Source organism: Callospermophilus lateralis, unplaced genomic scaffold (genome assembly GCF_048772815.1).
Source record: "Callospermophilus lateralis isolate mCalLat2 unplaced genomic scaffold, mCalLat2.hap1 Scaffold_64, whole genome shotgun sequence".
Taxonomy (NCBI): Eukaryota; Metazoa; Chordata; class Mammalia; order Rodentia; family Sciuridae; genus Callospermophilus; species Callospermophilus lateralis.
Window position 1 is genome coordinate 161,548 of NW_027514767.1, and position 25,968 is coordinate 187,515.

A 25,968-nucleotide genomic window follows, 5' to 3' on the forward strand; every position below is an offset into this window, starting at 1 on the left:
GTGTGACCTGAGGATAGCTTCTCCAAGGGGAAGCAGCATTCATTCCTAAGGGTAGGTCCCCACCACTGGCACCTCATATAATACAACTGGCTTCACCTCATATAATACAACTGGGTTCCCACAGGTTGTGCACTCACTGGACAAAACCTGGCTGTCTGCCAACCTCCCCTGCTGGGCTCCACTCTCCCAGTTGGGAAAGGGTTCCTGGCTTGTCTTATTCCAAGGATGCTGGTCTTTGTCTCCAGGGATAGTTCCCAGTGTGAACCCCAACCCACTTCACGTTGGTGGGGCTTCTCATCCTCCACTTGACAAGAGTGTGCCCCATGGTTGGCATTTCTTGGCACTCCCTATTAATAATATGAAACATCATTCTTCTTTTCTCATTCCCTGCCCCTCTGACCCTTGTGCTTATGGGACTCTCTGTGTTCTAGTTACCCTGTGCTCAGGCAAGTGGCAGGTAAGTGTGTGGTAAAGGGAGGCCCTCAGTGCCCCAGAGAAGAGTTCCACAGGTTGGGGGACAGAGCCATTCCCAGGGTGCTGAGCTCTTTCCAGTTCACTTTCTGCTGCTGGCTCCTGTTTTCTCTTTCTGTTGGTCACAGGATTTCTACTGATCATGGAAACAGACAAGATCTAAAGCTTCCTGGCTATCTGTCATTTTTTTCTGGTGAGACGGTTTCACAGTTGTCACAGGAGGAAAACAATAATTCTTGGTGATGCCATTTGTGTCTTAAAAAAACTATCAAAGAACTTTATCATACCTTTTGGAAGGAATTTCTGTTTAGTGACAGTCTTGCTCAGGACAGCTACACTTATGTTCAGGATGAGAGGCTCTCTTGCTGAATGCTATGGGCTGTGTCCCAGGCTTGGCAGTACTTGTTTTTTTTTTTTAGGAATTAAACTCACCAATGCCAGTGCTCTCCATCTCTACTCTGCTGGCTGAGTGGGCCTGTGTATATGATGCTCACAGCCCCTCAGTGACCATGGGGCACCATGCTGAAGAACCACTCTATTTTTTCCATGACATCTCTGAGGCAGGGGAGTTCTCTCCCCCACTCCATGCCCCTCCCACTACAGCATCAGACTTCCACATGGTGTTTACTAAAAGCTTCAAATCCTGAGACTTTCTGTACAAATCCTGTTATGGAACAGAACCACAAACATTAAATCACTTTGAAAAACAAAAGTTAATTACCAGTGAACTAGAATGAATGACATAGAAACCTAGCTGTGCTTTTTAACTGGATTTAGTAGGTTAAACTAGAGTGCATGCATGTAGCTTCAAACCACAGCTCAGTCAGTGTGAAATTGCTTTTTTGGCCTATCTTCTTGGGCAACTGTTCACTCTCCAGATGAGGAAACTGATAATTGCCACTGAGCTGGTGGTTCAGCCCATACGTGAGGCTTTCTGGCTGGACTCTCTCTGGCCTCTAAGGTAGGCTCAGAGTGACTTAGACCTCCCTCAGGCCCTGGATGATTTTCTTTCTTTTCCTTTGTGTCTGTTGAGTAAAAAGAAAGGATTAGAGAAAGGGCCCCATTGCCAGTTGTGAGTCCTTATTTTTTTTCATTCAACAATCATTAATTCTACCACATAAATAGGTACAAATAAAGAGCCGATAATGACTGGATTTGGCCTATGGGCTACAGTTTGCCAATATTGATCTCCATTAGTCAAGATTGCTATTTTCTAGGGGATAAAGAACTTGGTAAAATTAATTGTTCTTTTGTATTTATTAACTATTTGACTTAATCACATGCTAAGGATGATTTTTAACTGCCATTTTTCCATGAATGTGCTGCAAGCCATTTTAATCTCTTCCTCATTGGAAAACAACAGAAAAAGGCAATCCCCGGTTTTCTTTTTGACCAAAGAAGGCATTTGATCTTTAAGAAAAGGAACAGCTAAATTTTATTGGATAGATAATAATTGTGTATGTTTAAGGGGTATGATAACAACATTTTTGACTACATACACAGAAAAGAAAGATTAAATCAAGCAAATTAACATATCCATCACCTTGCCAACTTATCATTTAATGTGAAAACATTAAAAATCACATTTCTAGCATCTGGCTGAACCTGATTTGCTGCCCAAGTACACTGGAAATTTCTAATGGTGCTGCAGAGCAGGTGACACAGCCTCTAATGGTTCTTTCTGTTCCTGTTTTTACCATCTGTGGTCTGGACTTTCTTACCCAGTATCTCTAAATCCACCTGACCTTACATTTTTGACTGTCTCTGCCTATATTGTTCTTCAGGCTTAATAATATGCCAACCAAGGGCCCCAAAGCAGAGCAAAAAGGCTGTGTGAATGAACCCTGCATGATGGTAAATGGTGTACAAGCCCAAGCAACTCTCTCCCTACACAGTGTCAGTGTTGCATCATTTCACTAAATGAGGAATAGTTCTGTGTCAGGATGTGGTCAGGGTGGTGCTCAATGTTCCCACACAAAGAAGCAGAGAGAAAAATTTTGAGTGATCAGCAGCTTGTTGAAGAAAGAGAAGGTGACCAATGTTATCAGGGAGTTTTCTGTTCCCTCAGAGCTGCTTACTTAAAGTTTGGGGCAGAAAAGATATATTTAAGTCTCTGAGTAAGATGAATTTACTATGAGCCCTACTTTGCTGTAGAATGTGAGAATGAGGGAAAGACTACCAAAATGGAGCCAGTCCACCCCTTTTGGTATGCGCACCCTCCCCAGTCTCTCTTCAATGCATCCCATTGGGAGGTAGATCTAGTCACCATCCTCACTCCCATTGGATCTGGGCTGTTTTCTGCTGTGTCTGGATAAAGGATGTTATAAATATAACAGTAATTCTACTTTCTTAGCAAGGACTCCAGAGGCTGTGCCTTTTGTTGGCTTTTGCTTCTTTGTTTCTACTTGAGAACAGTCTGGGCTAGTCTGCCTGTAGAGTGAACCATGTGTATGAGAGAGCAGAGGCCCCTGTGCACCCAAACACACCACCCAGCCAACCCCAAGCTTTCCAGAGAGGCATGGTGTGAGTGAGTGTAGAAAACCCTCCAGCTGGTTCAGGCCTAAACTGCCAACCAGCTGAATCCTGAAATAAATGAGTGAAGTAATCCTGAACTAATGAGCTTAAAGTTACAAATTGAGTGTTCTTTATGCAAAATGCTTGCAATCAGAAATGTTTCAGATTTTTTTGAGTGGTTACATATAATTAATGAGATATCTTGGGGATGGGTACCAAGTCTAAATAGAAAATTTATATTTCATATATATCATAATACATATCTTGAAGCTAATTTTTGAATGATATTTTAATGATTTAAATGATATTAAATTAATATTTTAATGATTAACCAAGTTTCCTTGTGTGGAATTTTCCACTTGAGGTATTGTATCAGAATTCAAATAGTTTCAGATTTTTAAGCATTTTAGTTTATACGTTTTTGGATTAGCAATATTCAACCTGTAGTGAATTTGGTGATGAGCTTCTCTGCAACAGTAGCCAACCACTACAGGGGGTGCTGATTATTGTTCTATTCTAGAGTACATTTTAAAGATCAAATGAGATATATTTGAATGCTTCATAAATTGTAAGTAGCACACAAGTATTAGATGTTTCATCAGCTTGGTAAGTTTCAATCAGTATTAGTACCAAGGATAAAATGTGAATCTTTATCAAAAGCCTTTCCAGCATCCCACACTCTCCAACACAGTGCATGAACAAGCTCATTTCTCAATCCCTCATAGCCAGGTAGCATGTTAATATCTCCAGTTTCAAACACACATTGCTCTTACACTAAACCCATCTTTAATGTCCATCCACTATGTCAATGGATGCATTATTACACCAACTACTACTTGGTCAATATTTGTTCATCCTCTTTCTGTCAGTAGATGTACATCTACTACTACTCAGCAAATATTTATGGATCATGTGCTTAAGGCACTGTTTTTAGCACTAAGGTTACTGAAATTAACTGGGGCAAAGCAAGTACATAAGTGAATAAAACAGAAAACAGCAAAAATAAGAAGCTAAATAGAAGGTAAGTATTATGGCCAGAATGCTGGTCCCCCTTCCCCAAATTCATATGTGGAAGTCCTAAGCCCAAATTGACTGTATTTGTAGATTAGACCTAATGGAGATAAGGCTTAAGGGGGTGGGGGGTCATAAGGCTAAAGCTTTGATTGACAGGATTAATCTTATAAGAAGAGGAAGAGATACCAGAGCTCCTCCTTCACTAATGTGAGTACAGACATGGAAAGAAGGCTGTCTGCAAGCCAGGAAAAAAGCCCTCAGCAAGAGGTAATTTTATCAGACCTTTATCTTGGACTTCCAGCCTTCAGAACCATAAAAAATCACATCTGTTGTGCAGCCCAAGCAGAATAAAATGATGAATACAGGGAGAACGGTGGTGTGACTATATAGTTATTTTAAGCCAAGTGGCTGGGTAACAATGGGGTGAGCAGACATGGGAAAGTCAATGAACATCCACAGAAAGAATGTTCCAGAAAGAAGGCCTGACAATGCAAATGTTCAGCAGCAGGATAATCTTTGCTGAATTTTGAAGGTCAGGAGAAGTTGGTGAACTTCATTCTTCAGGGTAACATGAGGCTGGAGAGACACCTGAAGGCAGCGAGGGCTGGGGTGAAATTTTGGTTACCAGACCTCTGACTACTGTGTGAAGAATGGCCACAGGACAGGAAAAGAGGAAGCCTGGGCACCATGTAGGAGGTTGCTGTGTTTGTTCACATGAGATGTAGGTGCTGCTGGAATTGATAAAAGCAGACTGATGTGGGAGGTTTAAGGAGTTTTCTAGCAGGTTCTGTGAGAGTATATATTTCAACTATAAGAGAAAATTGAAGATTGTTTGTTCATTTTCCACTGCTGAAACAAAATACCTGAGATTGGGTAACTTATAATGAACAAAATTTATTTGGCTCACAGTTCTAGAGACTGGGAAATCCAAAAGCATGGCACCAGCATCTGGGAAAGGCTCCCATACTGTCTCATCTCATGGGGGAGGGAAGAAGGCCAAGGGGAGAGTGGGGAGAGACCAAAGGAGAGAGGTGGGAGGGGAAAATTTATTTTTATAACAACTCAAGATAATTAACCCCCTCCTTTATAAGGACTGTAATATATTCATGAATGCTGTGTCCCACAGTCATCTCTTTTTAGGCCCCATTATCCAACACTGTTGTTTTGGGAAATGTTGTTTCCAACATATGAAATTTGATGAAGACATTAAAACCTTAGAAAGATGTTGATTCTAATGATATATAGAGGGCTAAAAGAACACATTGGACTTCTGTATTTCCTACCCACAGTTTCCTTAAATCCTGTAGGCTGGTTGTATCACAAGTTTAGAGCTGATAAGCTGCCCTCTAATTGACTGATATAACAAGCAATGTCATTTTCTTTCCATTTACTTTTATTGGCAGGGGTAGTGCCAAAGCTTAACATTGCATTTGACATTTGCAAATTAAGGGTAAAGAGGTTCCTATGATCTTCTACTGTGCAAAAAGTTACCTACATGTGGTTTTTGTGGGTCAAGAACTTGGGAGATGCTTGGCTAGGTGGTTCTGGCTTGAAATCTTGCTCATAACATTGCAGTCAGGTATTCATTTGGGCAATAGCTCATTGAAAGTCTCAGCCAGGGGGCTGGGAATATAGCTCAGTTGGTAGAGTGCCTGCCTTGTGTGCACAAGGCCCTTGGTTTAATCTTCAGCACCCCCATCAAAAAAAAAAAAAAAAAAAAAAAGAATCAGCTAGGACTGAGAATTTACTTCCATGGTGACCTTCTCACTATTGGATGTGGGTCTCAGCTTTTCTTCCTCTGATCCCTCCACAGAGCTACTTGCATGATCCCTATACTTGGCAGCCAGTCCCACCACAGTAAGTGATCCAAAAGATGAAGGTTAAGCTGAAATACCTTTTATGAACCAGTCTTGAAAGTTACTCACATCCTAGTTCTATCCTCTACCATTATCCTCAAGAGACCTGCCTTGGTTCAGAGGAGAAGTGTTGATTACCAGGAGGCAAGGATCTTGGAGAATGGCCATCACATTCTCTAGAAGACAAAGGACATTGTGATCCCTCATTGAAAGAGCACAGGAGTTATTTTTACATGGTGATTTATCCCTACTAAAGACCCTGTGTCCAGTGCTGACTCCTTGGGAGAAGGATGTTTGCCAAGTCTCAGGTTCCTCATCTGTGAAATGGGCTCTGGATCCTGCCTTGGGTGTACTGTGATATTTGAGTCTGATGCTGACAACAACTGGTGTCTCATGAATGTCCTTCTTTTTCTCTCTTCTTAGTGTGGGCAGAACACACTTAAACACAGGTCTAAATTATCTTTATTGCCATAGAACTTTTTACAACCTTTGCACTTTATTTTTGTATAGATTTAACCAGTGTTTTTTTTCCTAGCTTTCCTTCACATCTTTTGGGCAAAACACATGGGAAATAACTTGCTCTGGGCTACACCATGGCCAGGACAGAGTCAGGCACATCATGCTGATCCAACATCTGCCGACTGTTTCCCTGTGGCATCTGTCATTGAAAACTGCCCACCCAGGCTTGGCTCATCTTCAGCTCATTGTGCACCCACTCAGGTGATAAAATCATCAAATTTCTATGCATGGAATGAACTGTATTCCTGATGAACAATCTGGACAGGTCCACGCAGTGATAGCTCATAGCTGGGGACCCTCATCTGAGAATATGCTAACACATGATATGCACACAGGCATTTACATGACTGCAAGTTCAATCCTGGTTAGCTCTGATTTTTCCAAAGTTTCAAATATGTTTACAAATTAGATGTCAGTTGTGTGATTTAATGTAAATTATTTTATCCTCCTGAAAATCAGTTTTATAAGGGCTGGGAATGTGGCTCAAGTGGTAACGTGCTCACCTGGCATACACGGGGCACTGGGTTCGAGCCTCAGTACCACATAAAATAAAATGAAGATGTTGTGTCCGCCAAAAACTGAAAAATAAATATTAAAATTCTCTCTCTCTCTCTCTCTCTCTCTCTCTCTCTCTCTCTCTCTCTGTTTAAAAAATAAAAGAAGTTTTATGATACCAAAGCCAGGAGCCTCAGTAACCTCTAATGTGTTGGTCTGTGTGTTCTAGAAATTCAGAGGTAGTTTAGTGCTAAGTAATGAGAATTCATATCATCTCCTATCAGGTAGTCATTGGGTAATTTTCTTTCTAGCAATGTCATTAGCCTTGCTCTCCACAGAGGAATTTGGGAGTTGTGTTGCCCCAGGACACAATGCCAGAGAGGGTCAATTTTAGCAAAATGGAACTCTTGCCTGGACACCTGAGCTTATATGGCTATCAGCTGCATTCTGCTAATCAACCTATGTTTGGGCCCTAGCCATGCTCATCCTAACAGCCTTAGAAAACTGCATCAAGGAACAAGCAAGGTCTAATTGAGTGCCTTGAGATCCATTATGGAATGCCTGTGCTAGGTGTGATCTCTGAGAAAAATCAGATTAAGCACTCAGGTATCATCTGTATGAAGCCTTAATGTTTATGCCAAATATATTCACAATTTTAAGGGTAAGCTTTCTGATCCAGTGGCCTTGCCATCTTTATTGAGTTATGCAGTTGAATTTGCTGTCAGAAATGATGCAATGATGTGTGAAAGTTCCAGAGTGAACCACATGGCCCCTGAGTTGGTACTAAGTGATTCTGTGCCTCTGGCTTGGTTCCTATGAAGGGATTGGTTACATCCAGCTTCTGCACTTTTAATGCCATTTAACTCAGAAGCTCCCTCTTGGTAGATTATTTTGTATGTGGGAATTCACTGTAAGGTGACAGGATGTTCATTGTGTGTTATGGTTTGCTTGGGCTCTCATAACAAAGTTCCACAGACTGAGCAGCTTAAACTCTAGAAATTTATTTCTTGCTGCCTTGCAGGCTAAAAGACTGAATCAAGAGTTGGATTCTTCTGAGGTGTCTCTCCTTGAGTTGGAGATGGCATATTTCCCATCTTTCTTCACATCTTTCTTCTATGGATGTTTGTGTCCTTTACAGACATTTATTTCCTTCTGTGGAGGCATCAGTCATGTTGGCTGGATTAGGGTCCCAGCTAATGATCTCATTTTAATTTAATTATCTACTTAAAGACCTATGTCCAAATGCAGTCCCATTCAGAGATACTGCGATATGGGAATTCAGCATATAATATTTTTGGGACACGGGTCACAGTTCAGCCCATAAGACTCTGCTTAATCTGGTCTAGCACTGTTCCAATGCCCATAGACAATAACTTAGTACCTATTGTTTACACTCATAGTGAGACTATTACCCATAGTGTGGTTTGAATATAGTTTAAGAGTGTTCCTAAAAACTCATGTGCTGGAAGTTTGGTCTTCAGTGTGATGCTATTAAGAGATGTTATAATCTTGAAGAGGTGGGGCCTAGTGGGAAGCCATTAGATCATCGGGGAGTGTGTCCTCAGAAGTGATTGACAGGGTTCTCCGGGGTCTCCATCTTCCTGTATCACCATGTGAGCTCTCCCTTCTGTGTGTGCTCCTACCCTTGTGATGCCACCTGCCAAGAGATCTTCACCAGAGCTACGCAGGTACCTGTGCCATGCCCTTGAACCTTCAAAGCTGTGAGCCAAATAAGCTTATTTTCTATATAAGCACTTGGCTTTTTGTATTTTATTATACTAATATAAATTGAATTAATACATCTCTATATAGTTTGGTTTCTGACAGGACCAGTAACTGGCACAAGGACATCAAGGACACATCAGCTTTTAGAAGAGCCTTTCCTTCCTCCATTATCCCCTGAGTCTGGTCATAAAGGCAAGGGCATGACCATGTGACATCAGGTCCAATGTCCCCAGCAGTGGCATGGTGTCCCCTTTGTGACACTAGCCTCCCCTCTGCATTCTTGTAAGGCTGCAGGGTTCCTGGGTGGCTCTCCCCCTCACTACACCTCCAAGGCTCAGAGACCCATGGTGAGATGTCTCAGCTCACAGAAGTGCCTCCAACCACTCGCCCAAGATTCTCTCCATCTCCAGGATACCCTGACTCAAGTAGAAAGAGCACCCTGAGCCAGACAGTTTCGTCAGAACCAGCCCCATTTCCTGCAGTTGTTTATAGAGCCTTGCATGTGGGAGGGGGCAATTATTTACTCAGAGGATGAGTGCTGGTGACTCAGCCTCTAGGGCTAAGAGAATACTCAATCAGGTTACCATCACTCTCTGACATCTTATTCTCTGTGTTTCCACTCTATCAGGGTTCACAAGATATTGGTGAACTTTGGAATTATTTGGGTGGTGCAATGATAAGCTTCACCTTAGAGTCCATGGGTCAGCAGGTCTGAAAGGAGGCCCAAAAGGTGCCCTTCTCTTTTGGTGCCAGGAGGTGAAGAGCTAGAGTTCTCACATACTGACCACAGAGAGAAATACATTTGCTGGCCTCTGCCCTTTCTTTATTCTCCTCGGGGTAGATGTTTTTTAAGTCCCTCCCAAGCATATCACAGGAGGGTTTGGGCACCAATCAGGAAGAGAAGACCTGGTTTTTAGGGTATTTGTAAAGGGCTCCAGGAATCCTTTAGTTCCTTTCACTCTTGAGCACACACCTTTTCATAGGCCCTTCTGGAGATGGTATCTGTCCTAGGCACGACATCACCCTCCTGCCCTGAGTTCTAGGAGCTGCCACCCAGCTTCAAAATAGCCCCAGACTAGTATCTCTAGACTTTAGTTTCCTCACTCTGAAATAAAGAAATTGGGTCTGACCATCCCTGGTGGTTCCTCCAGCTCCTGAGTTATAGTCCATGTCTAGTAATCTATTACTACAAGGTTCCTCAAAACTAGTGTTATTATTATGGCTTTTGAATCCATGGGGCAGAAATTTAAACAGGCACATCTGAAATGCTTCATCTTGGCTCCATGTCTGAGGTCTTAACAAGAATAATGCAAACTAGATCTCTCTTTCTCTTGATCTCTTCACACAGTCCTTCCATGGGGTTGCTTGGGCTTCCTCACAGCATGGCAGTATCAAAATCATGAAACCTATCTGTAGCTGCTTGGGGCTGAGAGCATGTATTCCAAGAGGTCTGGGTAGAAACTGTGTATTCTTAATATTTGGGATCAGAAGTCCTAGAACATTACCATTCATCACATTTTACAGGCTAAGGAATTCAGGAAGTAGGTAACTGCATTCCACCTTTCAATGGAGAAGTAGCAGAGAACATAGGGTCATACCAAATCTATCAAAACCCACCTCTGAGCCAATTTTCAGCCTGAGCCCATGGCTTCGTGTATCCTGTGGCACCTGCAGTTATCTCTGCTTCATTGCTCAGGTGCTTTCTCTGGTACCTCAGAGCTTTCTCAGTGTATCTACAGAGCAACCTGGACGTGCTGGATATTTGTAACCTTGACTCATCAGTAATGGGAATGAGAAAATACACCAGAATTGTATCCTATGGAAAAATGGTTGGGAGGAAAATTCTGATTCCTCACTCAAAGACCCCAAGCACTGAGCCTGATTTCCCAGTAGTGACTGTCCTCATTTCATGTTCTATGAATTATTTTCCTTCTCTTCCTCACCTTTTCTCTCACACTTGGGCTTCTCTGACATTGTCCAGGTAGACTGTCTCTTCTTGAGCCCTTGTAGCACCTGATGTAAGAGGTGTCTAAGCTGAAATACTGGCTTGCCCTTGGGCCCTGGAGAAGACATCAAGTTAAGTGTTCATTAAGACGGCCAAATCATTCATTGCTTTCTAGAAATACCTATGTTGTCATAAGTTTAGTTTCACAATCCAGATGTAGAAAACTCCATAGAAGTGTAATACCCTCATTCCTGAATGGATTTTATGATTAAGGTGCACTGGTACCTGTATAATTCTTAGCTTTCCAAGACCTGAGAGATCTCACTTTCCTTACCCCTGTTGTCTTGAGTCACCTCCCCAGGGCTCCTGTGGCCATGGATGATGTGGAGGCATATCTTGGGCATGCTCAGCAGAAAAACCTTTGAGATGAAATCATGCAGGTCTCAGGATCATAACAAAGCCTTCCCAGTCTGGCCTCATTGTCTTTCCATGTTTTATTCCTTGGAAAGGTACACAGTGGTGCTTTTCATCATATTTTAGACTTAGCTTTCTTTGAGTGCTTACCAGACAGCTAAAGTTCTAAAGGCCTTCATAAAGCAAACACTTTGAATTCTTACAACCACCATCTTGGTGTTCAGTAGGAGAGCAAGACATGGAAAAGCCAAATAAATTATTTACTTCTTTTCTCATAACCTTTGTTCTCTGATGGCACAACCCATCTGCAAGCACATACTCAAATATACAAGCACGTACAAAACTCTGCAGTCTTTGTCTCAGCATGTAATGCTCTCCCTTATGCATGTACTATACCACTCCTCCATGGAGAAACCAGCCAGTCCTCTCTGGGGAGTAAATGAGGTGAAGAAGTCGATCTCTGAGGTTTTGACTGTGGGTTACAGCAGTGTGACCTTGAACAGCTGATTGATTCAGTCCCTTTGGGTTACAACTTTCTTCCCTGCAGTCTCTAGCCATTTCAACCTCCTGTGTTCTGGATGAAATGCATTCACCTCAATAGCATCTTCTCTGAATTCAACAGGAATTCCATGCTTATCTTTGATGATTTGAAGTCTGTTGTCTCACTGGACTGACATTGTCTCTGCGTAGGAAGCATGTCTAGTTGTCCTCCACTCCTCGCGGGGCATCAGTCTTTCTAAAGACAATGCTCTCTGAAAGGGCATGGAATTACAGAACTAAATGGGGAATAGAAATAGAAATAGATCTGCTCACTGTCAGAGATGCAAATAAGTGGGGCATTCCTAACAGTGAATGTACTAAGTGGCACATGTACTAAATGTCATATATCACATTCCTTTCATTAGCCACAGAGCAAAATCTCCAGACAAAAATTATCTACTAACTGAACAGTGACAATCTCGGCTGATAGAAACACTCCACTGAAATGCAGCTGCTGTTCTCTGGGACACAGTTTTCTCAGTACCATAAGCTTGACTCGGTATCAAATGTTCCTTCACAGTCTCCTCTGAAATCTTGTGCACTGAGCAAATATAAATATCCTGGGATCCCAAATGCTAATGATTGCAATTAAAGATATGGTACAAGGACCATTAATATCAGCCCTAATGAGCTTCACTAATGCAAACACTAGTAAAGGTACTGTTATTTCAGCAGCTCTGTACATGCTGAAGGGTGGCTTACCACTCCCTGATCTCTGCAGAGATTGGAGCTTGGGGAGATTGATTCCTGCAGAGATCTCACTAGGTACTTCCCACCAAGCAGCAGCATCTAGCTGCCCCTTTCTATAGCCCAAGGGCTTCCGATTTCATGCTTATCCTGAATTATTTCTCCCAAAATATTTCAGATCATTTATTTACTTGAAAATTGCTTGTTTATTAATCACCTGTCCTAAAACTGTCTGTTACATGGACTCATTTTAGCCTTGGTATCAACAAAGCCACTTCTTCCTCAGATCTCAGATCTATGGCAGGTTAAATGAGATGAAGGATGTTCATTGGCATAGGTCTACAGTGAATTAGCAGGGCTGCTTTCTCACTGCCTTGTGATGGGGGCAACCATTTGTTCTAGCCCTTAATGTTCACTGGCAGATTCTGTTCTTACCCATTATCAAAGATGTTTCTGAGAGTAATGATTCTTTCTTGACCTCATTGTTCTCCTTCATAAAACCCATGGAATAAGCTATATTGCTGGGTATCAGAGAGGGATGCTCTTGCAAAAGGGAGAGACCAGTGTGGTCCCATGAGACTCAGAATGTGTACAGACTACTGCATATTCAGTCAACAATAATTTTGATCCTTTTTTTGGAACTCAATGTGTTTGTACCCTGAGTTGTTAGGTTCTGGCAAATGATAACTCTATCTGCTTTCAGTTCTTGCAGTGTGCAGAAGCCAGGAAGCTAAGAATGACATTTCCCCAATTTTCTTGTAACTAGATTCTGCTCTTCATTTTATTTAAGTTCTATAAGATGCATGTACTTATGGTTTTCAGGGCAGAGGGTAGTAGGACCTTGTTTTGCTGTGCTTACTCTTTCTACTAGGAAGCCTGGAGGAGGCCCTGGTGTTCTGCAGCAGCATTAGTTGGAGTCCCAATTTCCTGGCATTGGCTGCATGGGGCCAAGAACTGGACTTGGAGTAGCTATTTTTCAGTTCTGTAAGTAGCAGATGGGCACTCACAGTGATGGGAACTCTGCATTCCCTAGCTCTCAGTTGAGGTGAGATATTCCTGAAGAGCCCTATGCACATGGGGCAAAATCTTCTGAGCATGAAAAATGCATCCTGTCGAAAACTGTTTCCAAGAGGTGCATATCACATGAGTTGCAAAGTCTTTATGTACAATAGAACTCAATAAATGGGGTGTTCTAGAGCTAAATGTTAAGAACATTCTTAGTGATGGGGAGTTTCTTCATTGTCTTAAAAGAAAAAAAAAGCCTTGAGGAAAGTGAACATTGGGCAAAATCAGATTTGTTGTTCTGCTCCTGAAATGCAGGTTTTCTGTTATGCTTTGCATCTAAAATGTGCTTAAAACTCATGTATTGAAAGCATGATCTCCAATATAGCAAGATTTAGAGGTTAGAGTTTTAGGCAATGATCAGGGCTCTGAACTCTTCAGTGGATTTATCCATTGCTGAATTAATATATTGATAACTGAATGAAGTTCTGGGTGGTAACTCTAGAGAAAGTAGGGTATTACTAGAGGTAGTAGAAAAAGAAGATATGCCCTTGGGAGTATATTCTGTCCCTGGTTTTTCCTTTCTTTTTCTCTATCTCTTTCTCTCCCCCCCCTCCTTCCCAGTGGCCATGAGATGAGCAGCTTTGTTCAGCCATGCCCTTCTGCCATGATGGTTTTGCCTTAGAGTGAGCCAACCTTGGACTGAACATTTGAAACCATGAGCCAAAATAACATTTTTCTTCTCTTAGTTGTTCCCATCAGGTATTTTGGTCTCACTGCTGCAAAGTTGACTGGCACATTTCTTTCTCCCCTCCCCCATATTAGATTATTTCTTTGCCAGCAACCAAAGGCAGCCCACAGACTTCTTTACTTTATAGCTTTCTTTCTTTTTGTTGAAAGGACTTACTTTGAGTACTAAATGAGTTTCTCATTCAGCCAAAACAATTGTCTATGTTCCTCAAATTTATTGCAATAAATGCATAAAATAATGCATAAATGCATAAAATAAATTGCATAAAACATTTTTTATGTTTAAAATGTGAAAAGTAAACATAAACTCTACTTTGCCTCAGATCACCACTTCTCCTATTGACCAAGGTGTATCCATCCAGGATACATGTTTATACATTTAAAAATTATGTTTAATTGAGACATAATAAATATATATATGGAAAACATTGTGATTATTCCTATACATGTGTACAATGTGCACTCATTAATCAAGGTAATTAGAAATTTTGTCATCCCAAACATTTATTATTTTGTTGTTGTTGTTCTGGGAACATTCAAAATACCCTATTCAAGCCATTTTGAAATATCTAATACAATTATTATTAACTGTTGTTTCTCTATTGTGTTATAGACCACTATAATGTATTCCTTTTATCTAACTGCATTTTGCCTCTTTTTAAACCCTCTTCTGCCTGCTCTTCCTAAGCCTCCTATCTACTATTCTACACTGTACTTCTATGGGATCAGATAATTTTTAACTTCCACATATGAGAACATGTGGTATTTTTTTTTTTCTGAGCCTAGCTTATTTCACTGAACACAGTTTCCTGGATTCATCCACAGTTCAGCAAATAACAGGATTTCACACGTTTTCATGGATAAATAATATTCCATGGTGTACGCATCCCACATTCTATTTATCCAATCATCTTTTGATGGACACATGGCTTGATTTCATATCTTATCTTTCATCAATAGTGCTGCAAATCAACATGAAAACTCAGGCATCTCCTTAACATACTGCTCAAGAAATATTGTTGCATATACAATTATAAACATAGTTTTGTTTTATTTTATTTTGCACAAATGAGATTTTAGAGAGCATACTACTCTGTAGCTTACCCTTAGAATTTTATGTATTTTGGACAACCCTGCCTAGTAGGACATACATGAAAAGGCCTGACAACAGCAAGCATTCATTGAGCATTTCCTGTGAACTGTGCATTGAACTACATCTTTCAAGCAGATTAATATATTTAATCTTCACAATAGAACAAGAAATTAATGCTTGTAGAATTTGGAGAAGGGGGATCACATGAGCCTGTGTTACACTTCCCTTCACCCACCCAGTCCTTGACCTGCTTTCCTCCCAGCAGTCAGACAGACTGGTTCAAGAACACTTCTGGTCATGTTGCTGGCCCCCTTTAAGTACTTTGCAAGATTTAGGGGACAAAGACAAATTTCCTTCCTCTGTGCCCAGGATCTGCATTATGTCTAGCTTGTGTCATCAAATATACACACAAAGCCCTTCAGTTTCTCAAACAGGGAGGCCCCATACCACCCTCAGACCAGGAATTGAGGCAAAATGTTCTATCTGGGATGTTTCCACCCTCTGCCAAGTAACTCCTTTAGATGTCCTTCAAAATATCCCTCTGATTTTAGGGATACCACCAATTCTTCAGGAAAACTTCACTGGCATATGCCAGGTATCACCAATTTTTGGCACTTTGTTACAGGAATAAAAAACATATTCAGCAATTTGATCTTTCTTTCTTTAATTGTGTCCAAGATCAAACACATTCTTTGGTGATTTTTGCTTCATCACTGTTTGTTTTTATGTTTAGATCATTTTCTGTTGAGAGACTTTGTTTATTTTTGAAGCTCATTGTATATTAAAGAAATTATTACCTTAAATATTCTAAATATCTTTTCTCTTTGAACAATAGTTTGCTATCTATGTAGTTAAGAAGAGACTTGGCCCCTCCAAAGTTGAGAGTAGAGCAGGAATCCAGTTTTTTTTTCTTCTCCTCCCCAGGGATTTCTAGGTGAGTCCAAAGCAGACATGGCTACTTCATGCTTCCCTGGTGATTTGGAATGGCAATTAACCAAGGCTCCTGCCTGCCTTATTCCTGCTTATTTCTGTACTACCTATTATTCCTTTAGTTATGTCTAACTCTGTTTTTTGATCAGATGCCTATAAAGGATGATGCTCTAGAAAAGACCCTTTCCAGAAAGGAGCAGAGAGTAAGTATTTTAGGCTTTATGTGCCACATTGGACAATATAAGTTTTTAAAAAATGTTCCACAATTGTATAATCCATATTTAGCCTGTGGGACATACTATAGGCCACCTACCAAATTGGTTACTCTGTAATAAATTTGGTAACTATTTGATAAGAGCTTTCCCATTTTTTTCTTGTTCATACTTTCCTTAATTCAATTTACAACCACATATTTCTAGATTTTATTAGTGCTTTGTCTAAGATTTAGAGTATATGGAAAGAATTTCCAATTTTGCAATACTATGCCTTTTGTTGGAGAAAAATAGCTTATTATATTGTCAAATCTTGTTTTCTGTCCACACTGAGGATTTTTTTTTCTTATCACATGTTCATATTTCTTGTTAAAATTATTCCTAGGACTTTGTCTTTTTAGTGTTGTCATGATATTTTTTCTTTCATTTTATTTTAATTTAATTCATATTTGATGCTGGTTAATTCTTGATTGTGGGCTGTTATAAAAGAACAAGGCCAACCCTTCCTTTTCTATGGCTTCCCATATCATCATGTAACCTCTTCTCCTTATATACTTTTCCAACATCATGCCCTAGCCATGCTGTTGAACAGCCCCATGCTGTTTGAAGTTTCAGTTTTCAAAACTATGAGCTAAATAGATATTTTTACTTTATAACAGTCTCAGTCTGAGATATTTTGTTATAGCAACAGAAAATGGAATAATACTTTAGGTTAGGAAGGAAAGAGAGTTCTCTGCATTCTTTCTTCAATATTGCCACCTTTCCTTAGATATCTATATTGGTGTGGGAATCAGAGAAAAAATCAAATTTTATTTCTTCTTTCTTCCTTCCTTCAGCATGCTAAGCATGCATTCTTCAACTGAGCTATGTCCCTAAGATTTTTTTGTCTGCATGTTTTTGTAACTGAAAACACTGTACTTTCTGTTGACAATTTGAGATTTCATCTTGGAGTCAATGGAAAGGAATAGGCAAAGTTATACAGTTGTAGTAAGACATGGCAGCAAGGATGCTGAGGGTGAGAGTGATAAGATGAGGCTTGGGGTGGAATGGCAGAAAAGGGCTTGGACCACTGCCCCTGGAGAAGGCCCAGCTTCAGGGACAAAGCTACTTACCAAGGTGTGGAGTCAGAGAGAGCTATACCTCAACCTGTAATTGATACTGCTCTTGTCCCAGGAATGAGTTGATGTCATCCAATGACCCCCAGGTGGAGTGAGCCTGTCTCCTATAGAACAATGGAGGCATAGTCCTTGGACATGGTATCTCCAGGAACCCAGACAGAACCTGGCAGTGGGGACCAAGTGCCTCATCCTCATGAAGTCAGTGATTTTGGGACTGCAAGGCAGTTGTCCTTCAGAAGTGGAAATGGCTTGTGTCTTGAAAATCAATCAAATTTCCTCCTGGAGTCCAGGTGAATCTGGCAACATAACCCACCTCCCTCATTCAATGAATGTATTTACTTTTATACTCAGTTAATTCATTAACCAAACCATGCTCTCTTTTGGAAAGGCTTGCCCTGGAGCTTGCAAATACTAGATAATACCATGGAATTAATAAACATTCAGGGGCTGGGGCTGGGGCTCAATGGAAGCACACTTTCCGGCAGGTGTGAGACACTGGGTTCGATTCTCATCACTACATAAAAATAAAGAAAGTAAAGTTCTGTCAAACAACTAAAAAAATACACGTTCAATAGAAACAGTAATACTGTGGTTATATCAACCCCTAGCAAAGAATGCAAACCTCAAGACCTTTGAATTGTCCAGTCCCAAAGGTCTCTATGGTTTATAGTCATTCAGGTTTGATCTAGATAGGGAAATTTGGTTTCTGGTCAGAGGCTTTGGGCAGCATGTTCCTGTTTTCCCTCCAATGGTTTGAAGTCTCTGACGAGCTTGTGGGAATGAGCACAGAGAACAAGAGTTTGGCCATCAGCAGTGGAACACAAAACAAAATTGGTATCTATTTCCATCAGGATGAATTTAATGAGTAGACACGAGAGGATATGACCCACTACTCCCTAACAAAACATGTGAGTCTCTTGCATCCGTTCTTTGAATGAAAGTTGCTAAATAGAAAAGTACAAACTATAATTCCATTTATACAAAATAGAGAATGTGGCAGAATGTGTTGTATGCATTAGAAGTCAGGATGATGGTCGATCAGGGATCATGAAGGGCATGAGGCCAGCATGGATGTGCTCAGTTTGTAAAGATTCAACAACCCACACACTTAGGAGATGTGCTACTTTTATGTGCATTTGTGTTGATGTGTGTGTGCATGTGTGTATGTTTGTGTGTGTGTGCATATGTGTTTGTTTCCATGTATGTATATGCATGTGTATATGTATTAATATTGTGCAAATTGTGTATAACATGTGAATGTATGCATATGTATATATGTGTGCATGCATATGTGTATATATAGTGTGTGTGCTGTGTGCTATATGGATATATGTGTGTGTCTGCATTTGTATGCTTGTATGTGTGTGTGAATATGTGTGGGTGTATGTGTGTGTGTGTATGTGTGTGTGTGTGTGTGTGTGTGTGTGTGTGTGAACTTTCCATTACTGTAACAAATATCTGAAATATCAGCTTATAAAGAGAAAAAGTGTGTTTTGGTTCACAGTTTTTGAGGTTTTTGTCCATAATTGGCTGGCCTTGTTGCTTTTTGGGTCTAGCAAGGATTCATGAAAGGAGAGTATGGTAGACCAAAGCTGTTCACCTCCTAACTGCGATGTGAAAGGGCAAGAGTAAGAGAGAAGAGATGGCCTCCCACTATCTCCTTCAAGGGCTCCTCCACAATTTCCTAAAACCTTCTGCTGGGTCCCCTCTCTTAACATTTTCACCACCTCCTAATAGTGCCCTTCTGGGGCACAAGTCTTTGATACATGAGTCTTTAAGGGACATTTTAGATCCAAACTATAGTATATGTGTTCATGTTTATGTGTATATACATGTGTTGTGCACTCTGTGTGTGTGTTTGTGTATGTGTGTGTCTATCTATCTTAATTTAAAAATAATAGCACAAAAGCAACTGTGTTGTGGTGTGGGCCTCACAAAGGCAAAGTCCATCTGCAGACACTCTGTCTTCCATCTTTGACCTTTGTATTTCTGCTCTATGCTCTGGTCCATGCTGCCTTCCCTGGACCTGTAAGGACTGTGCAGTGATTGAAGGCAGGAGATTTTGATGGAGACCACCAGCACTGCACGTGCCATCTATAAGGGACCACCAAGCAATTGCCACCATGAGCCGTGGCCATCAGTATGTGGCAAGAGGAAAAACAGGAACCATCTTGGTGGTGGTGTCTGTAAAGAAAAAGTGTCCAGATTATCCCCCAAAATGAAGCATGTTTGCACTTGAAACCACGGACCCAGGGATTCTTCCAGAGTGCACTCAAAAGGACAGAGAGGCCAGAGTATGGTGGTGGACATAGACAGGGCAGTTCTTCCTCCCAAGGATGGAGGAGGATAGTGGAGCCTCACAGAGCCAGGCAGCAGCAGGTTACCATTTACTAAACATTGTGAGTGCAGCATTTAAAATCACTTTTATTAGTTTGATAAAGTCAAAAACTGACTTCCTCAAAAGAAGGAATTCAATTAGCCTGGCAAAAACACTTAAGCAAATACTATCCTCCCCAGATAAAAGAGGACAAACCAATTCAAAACTTTCAGTTCCTCTTTTCTTTGCCATATGTTAAGCGCATGCGTGTGCACACGCACACACACACACACACACACACACACACACACACACACACCACTATTTTAAAAACAACATGTATTTTCCCATTGGTGCTCTGACCTATTTCTGGATCTGACACTGTACTCCCTGTCACAAAGACATCTGCCCACCTGATGGTTGCTCTGTGCATGGTTGGGAAAGAATAGTCTTGAGGTCTAACAGAATATGCATTTGTCCTCTTTTTATGATTTGCAGAATGCCATGAATTTATAACACCTGTTTTTATATTATATACAGAGGCCAACAATGGATCTCAGCCCAGTCTTTTCTGGAAATGGCTCCTTTGAGGTCAATAAGTTAACTTAAAAGAAATAAATGTAATCCTGCACTCCCTCATGTCTTGCAACATGATTTTTATGTGTAGTTATATTTTAAGACTCTATCTGAAAAATGTAAATGAGGGTTTTATTCCTATTGATGAGTGAAATGGCAAGTGAGTCACCGTGAGTCTATCTGCCATGAAGACCCCTTCATTTCTAGAACCATGCCAAAATAAATATTTAGGAGGAGAGAGATCTCATAATATAAATCTGAACATCCACACAAGGGATAATACAATACAGGAGCTTACCTGTAGGAAACACCTGGTTCCTTTCCTAGTGGACCAGGCTCTGAGGCTTAGATTGTGGAAACCCTGGTTACCCATTCTCACAGCTACAGGTGAGGTTCACTGCATGATGTGACAGTAAGAGGAGCTCCAAGAGTCTAAGTTGGCATATCTAGAGTTGAAGGGAACCTCTACTCCCATTATGAGCAGTCCACTTTGAAAAACACACTGTTTCTACAAATAAATTTTCATTTGACAATATTCAGCAATGCTCAAAAAAATTTAAAACCACCAATTTTTTTGGAGTCCTTATATTACAAATGAAAAAACTAGGGCAGAGAGAAACATGGCTGATCAGGGATTTCCAAACGGAATGATAACAACAGATAGGAAAAATCTGCCAACATTTGAGCAAAATAAATGGTGTGGAACATGGCAATCAAATTCAGCAAGTCTAATGCTTCTTGGTCAAGGAAACAGCTAATATGCTGATTATATGTTTAAAGGTGATTGTGAGAAACATAATTAAGAAAATTAAAGATGACACACTATGAAATAAAAAGAGGCTGTTAAAAAAAAACTATAGAATGTTGAAATTTAGAAGATAATTGTTAATAAAAGCTCAATAAATGGGCTCTCTAGCCAAACAGATACAATTGAAGAAAGAATTAGTGAACTGAAAAATCAAAAGGTTTTTGTAGATTGTAGAATGTTATTCATAATAATGAAGAAATCAGTAAGATTAGAAATTCAACATGTGAAAGGTAGAACCAGATGTTTTCCAATGTATCTATTTGTAACTCCCAGAGGAGAGAACAGAGAGATACAAAGGAGAGAGATAATCAAATAACAAGAGAAGGAAACTGATCAGAACTTTTTAGTTCAAAGGCAAGATGATTTCATGGCATATGACCTGTGCCATCATGTAGACTCTAAGCTTGGAAGGGTTTGGTGCTTGTAATTTGGCATTGCTGCCATCTTTGAATTCTTAATCATTTCATCTTTAAACTTATGTTTTAGAATTAAAGTCTAATGGGACCATGGACAGTGTGCAAGAACCGAGAAAATGCATGCAGTATGTGTGTTCCAATATCTTTTTGCTCAATTTACCTTCCCAATGCCAGCACAGCATGAGCACAGCATCTGTGTTGCTGCAGGATGCATGGGTTTCAGAGACACGCAGTGAGTACTAGGTTAGCATGTGACATCTACATTTGTAAGAGGGACCCAGAAAGCTCAAGAAACTTTCTGCAGGAACCAGAACTTACTCCAAGTGCAGAAAAATGGCAGTGGCTTTCTAAGAAAGAGAAGAGCTATGGAGACTATCACTTCTCGTGTCATCTGAGTTACTTTCCCACATTTGCCAACTACACACCCTGAAAATGAGGACACAGAGGGAAAGAAAAGGATAGAGAAGTCATGGTTTTCAGTCCTCTGATGCTTTTTGCTTGTAAGTCAGCCAAAGGCAGAGAGTGCTGGGAGAATGTTCACTTATCAGCAAGTGAAATAAAAATGGGAAAGTTAGTCCCCTAAAGTATTTCCACTGTTATTGTGAGGACAAAATACACATGCACATATGAGCTACAAAATCAAAATGTAAATTTCATTATTCCACATGTGAGTTAAATACTCTTGTGTGTTTGAAATTAGCATTGCACATACAGAAAAATTCATGCTAATAATTTAAAAGTTTAATTTTGGGGGGGGGCTCACACTAAAAAACTGAAAAATAGCACAGCAAGTCAGGAAAGAGACTGTGGATGAAAGGAAAACTTTATATATTTATATAATTTCATATTATTTTACTTTTTTACTGCTTTTGGAACCAGGGCCCTACATTTTAACTTTGCATTAGGTTTTTCAAATACAGGTAATGATTTTCTTTGAAACATCCATCAAATTCATAGCAGAATATTATTTTGAGATATTTATTTTGGACTTCAAAGGTAAAGTGGAATTTCTGAGGTTTCTAGAGAGAAGAAAGAAAGAGCAAGAGTTAATTTGCAACAAATGAAGTGACCAGGACAAGAACTGGTGGAGTCAGGTCAGGACACTGTGTACCTTTAGGAGCTGGGCACTGAGGGGTAATTTGTCCAGGTCCTCATTGGTGGTGACTGTGTGGGTGGTGGCAGGCCTGAGCTATTGAAGCAGCCTAAGCATATGTCTTCTTGTGGTCTATAATCCAAAAAAAGAGGGAAGAGACAGTGGCTGGGACCTGGGCTCGACTGGGCACACAGGGCTCCTTGTGACCCTCCCAGGGTGTCTCTACAAAGCTGGTCCTAGAGCCAAGCCAGATTCCTGAAACTTTCTGAGACACAGCATGGCTGGGCCTGCATTGCAGGGCCATGGACCACAGTGTGCATCGACATGCTGCAACACAGTGTCCCTGTGACAGCACTGCTTTTGTGCCTGGGCTCTGCAACCACAAAGGAAGTCCAGGAGGCTGAAGAGGCTAAAGAGGCCAGGCTGGTACACAACATGCCAGACACAAATGGACACAAGGACACATAGACACACAGACTCAAACATACAGAGACACAGGCACACAAACAGGCTCGTGAACATGTACACAGACACACAGAGACACACAACAATAATAACATTTTTTTTTCGCTTTTCAAATACAGAAAAAAATATCCAAGCAATTCATTTTGACCAGATAAACTTCTGCCAGTAGAAGGAGTGGGTGACTGACATGGTAACTGAACATTGTCTCTCATTCCTTCCACTGTTTCCCTCGAAGAGGCATTAATGAGAACCCCCACTGCAGCTGCCCAGGAAGAGGGACACATGGAACCAAGGGCTTGGGAAAGAGATAGCAAGGCAGTGCTGAAGTCAGGCCTCTGCCCCATGCACCCAGCACAGTTCCTGGTATCATGGGAGGTGTGGAGAGGAAGGGGTGACTCCTTCTTTCAAAGAACAATGGCTTCTATGTGTAGCCCAGTGTCCATCAAACAAGCAGATTCAAGGAGGAAGGGACAATGAGACCTGAGGGGATGTGAAAGAAAGGACATCAGCCAGTGGGGTGGACAGAGAGTAAGAGGCTTGCTAGGCCATCATGGGACCCACCAAGAGAATAGCCAGGCTTAAAAGAGCAGTTGGCTCCCGGGTCAAGGACACACAGAAATAGGTGTAATAAGCACGAACTAGTCTCAGGACCACAGGAGTTCTGTGGACTTCCAAAAGAAAGCACATACTCCATAGAATTTCTTAAGTATTCATCCAAGGAGTGCTTTCTTTTCTGCTAAGCAGAAACAACTGATTTGTGATGATGGTAGAGTCTGGCATGGTCATAGGGTGGTTCAGGCCATAGCCTGAGAGCCAGGACCCTGGAATTATTTATTTATTTATTTTGGTATCCTGGATTCAAATCAGGGACACTTGACCACTGAGCCACATTCCTGGCTTTATTTTGTATTTTATTTAGAGGGTCTCACTGAATTGCTTAGCACCTTGCTTTTGCTGAGGCTGGCTTTGAACACTTTATCCTCCTGCATCAGCCTCCCAAAACTCTGGGATTACAGAAAGGCCTACAGGATTTTGAGACTATTAAATGGCAGATTCATTCTTGAAAGGAAATTTATCAATGGTGAGTTAAATCTGAAAGCCACTCAGTTGGTTCAAAGAAATGAAACTCAGGGTGGAATTGTCTCCTGGTATTTTTTATTGATGTAGCTTCACCAGTAGTAAGCACATGGTTGGTGTAGGTCCTCAGCCATATGCGGGCATCTCAGTAGGGAATAGCCAGGGTGAGGCAAGTAAGCCTCCTGGATCTTAGGCTCCCATACATCTCCATCATCTCATCCTAGTCTTGGCCCTGCTGCAGGAATCCAAGTGGCCATGATGTTAGTCACTATTAGTAACTACTGTAACAAAGACCTGAGATAATCAGCTTATAAAGAGAAAGGTTAATTATGGCTCAAGTTCTAAAGACTCCAGTCCACCTTTAGGTGGATCCATCGCCTTTATAACTTTGATGGAGTTTCCAGGAAGGCAATTGAAGAGAGCACAGTGGAACAAAACTGCTTACCATTGGCCAAGAAACAAGAGAAAGAGGAAGAGACCAGAATTCCATCATCTTCTCTGAGGGCACACCCCCAGTGACCTAAGAGACCCACCTCTTACAGTCTCTATCAGAGTGGACATGAATTCACCACAAGTTTCTCAAGATAGAGGTGCTCTCCTTGTAGACATGGGATCCTGAGACACTGTGGGGTAGGCAACATAGGCTGGGCCATGTGACTATAAAGCTTTGCTGAATCCCAGGGCCAAGCCCAGGCCAGATGATGACATCTGTGGATGACACCAGGTGAATCTATGTCATAGGTCTATGGCAGTGTCTGCTGCAGAACACAAGCCCTGCTGATGCTGGTGGGCCTGGAAGAGCCCTGAGAGGGTGCTCAGTACATACTTGCTGTCTCTGAATGAATGAACTTGGAGATTTACTGTGTGAGTTTTCCCAACCACATGAAGAAATATTAGATTTATTCCTTTATCTCCTCACTTTTACAGTTGGAATCTGGAATGTCCCCAAAGTTCCACATGTAAAGGGCTTGGTCCTTGGGGTGGTGCTATAGGGAGGTGGTGGAACTTTAAATGGTGGAGGCCTAGTGAAGGTCCTTGCGAGTAGTGCCTTAAAAGGTCATATGTGACCTAGCTTTCTCTTCCTCTCTTTTGCTTCCTGGACAAGAGGTGAAAAGTTTTGTAGTACCACCTGCTCCCAATGTGACGTGCCACCAAAGGCCCAAAGCAACAAGCCAACACCTCCAAAACAGGGTGCCACAATAAAACTTTTGTTTTTGTAAGTTGATTGTCTCAGGTATTTACTACAGTAATGAGAAGTTGACTAATACTTCTTCTCTTTCTGTTCTCTTCTTGTCATCCCTGATGATCCTGTGATATCTGCTGTTTTCTCCTGGAGCAAGTACATTTCCATGACAAATACAAAATACAACCAAAGCAAGTCAATTTTGTGAAATCATCACTGAGGGCTCGAGGCATAACTGAGTAGTAAAGTGTGTGCTTAACATGTGCAAGGCCCTGGGTTTAATCTCTAGCACTTTAAAAAATTAAAGTCATCAGTGATGATCACCACTCGCCCATCTTCTCACATGGATACTTACCCTTCAAAAGTTTTGCTGTGGTAGAAAGGCCAGACTTCCTGATACCTGAAGCAATTTGTCTTTCACTCCAAAGGGATGCTGAGTGGATACACCCTCTATCTCACATCTCACCGGGCTGCAAGTTGAGCCAATAGGAATTAATGAACTGGGTCTGAGGTGCTCATTTTCACCCTAGGTCTTTTGAGACCTTCCAGAAGGCCAGGACTCAGTGAGGAAGATGGGTACTTATCTGCATGGTAAATAATATATGTGTGTGATCATGGTGTGTAGAGCCACCAAAGACACAGAGTGGCTATGCCAGGATCTTCCCACAGGTGAAGGGCTCAGCCCATCTGTCCATTAACTCCATGCCACACATCTTGATCCTATGGAACTGATGTCCTCCTGAAGAAT